Source organism: Bos javanicus, chromosome 19, assembly GCF_032452875.1.
Source record: "Bos javanicus breed banteng chromosome 19, ARS-OSU_banteng_1.0, whole genome shotgun sequence".
Taxonomy (NCBI): Eukaryota; Metazoa; Chordata; class Mammalia; order Artiodactyla; family Bovidae; genus Bos; species Bos javanicus.
In genome coordinates, this window is record NC_083886.1 from 50,940,422 (window position 1) to 50,941,178 (window position 757).

At 48.0% G+C, this 757-nt stretch overlaps 1 non-coding gene across 1 annotated transcript; it reads left to right on the plus strand.

Moving 5' to 3' along the window:
- Positions 1 to 415: 415 nt before the first annotated feature.
- Positions 416 to 533, plus strand: LOC133233076 (5S ribosomal RNA). Its single transcript, XR_009731560.1, has one exon. It is a non-coding gene; the product is annotated as a 5S ribosomal RNA (ribosomal RNA).
- The last annotated feature ends 224 nt before the right edge of the window (positions 534 to 757 follow it).

A 757-nucleotide genomic window follows, 5' to 3' on the forward strand; every position in this document is an offset into this window, starting at 1 on the left:
GGTCGCTAAGAGTTGGACACGACTGAAGCGACTTAGCAGCAGCAGCAGCAGCAGCAGACAGCCATAAGGGCTTAGCTTCCCAGGTGACTCAGTGGTAAAGAATCCACCTGCCAGTGCAGGTGACACGGGTTTGATCCTTGGGTCAGGAAGATCCCTGGGAGATGGAAATGGCAAACCACTCCAGTATTCTTGCCTGGAGAATCCCATGCGCAGAGGAGCCTGGCAGGCTACGGTCCATGGGGTCACAGAGTCAGACACAATTTAGCGAGTAAACAGCAGCAGCAGCAGCAGCATACAGCCATAAAAATGAATGAATCAGGGCCATGTGTTTCAATTTCAGGATCAAAATGTTGAGTAGAATAGATTGAGTTCTGCAATATAAGGGGGAAAATAGTCTTTTCAAAAATGATGCTGAGTCTATGGCCATACCACCCTGAATACACCCAATCTCATCTGATCTTGGAAGTGAAGCAGGATCAGGCCTGGGAAGTACTTGGATGGGAGACCACCTGGGAATACTGGTGCTGTAGGCTTTTAAAAAATGATGCTGGGACAAAATGGGTATCCATATGCAAAAGAATGAATTTAGATCACTACTCTATATCACATTCAAAAATCTGGCTCAGACGGTAAAGAATCTGCCTGCAATGCAGGAGACCCAGGTTTGACCCATGAGTTGGGAAGGGAATGACTACCCTCTCCAGTATTCTTGCCTGGGGAATTCCATGGACAGAGGAGCCTGGTGGGCTACGTCCAT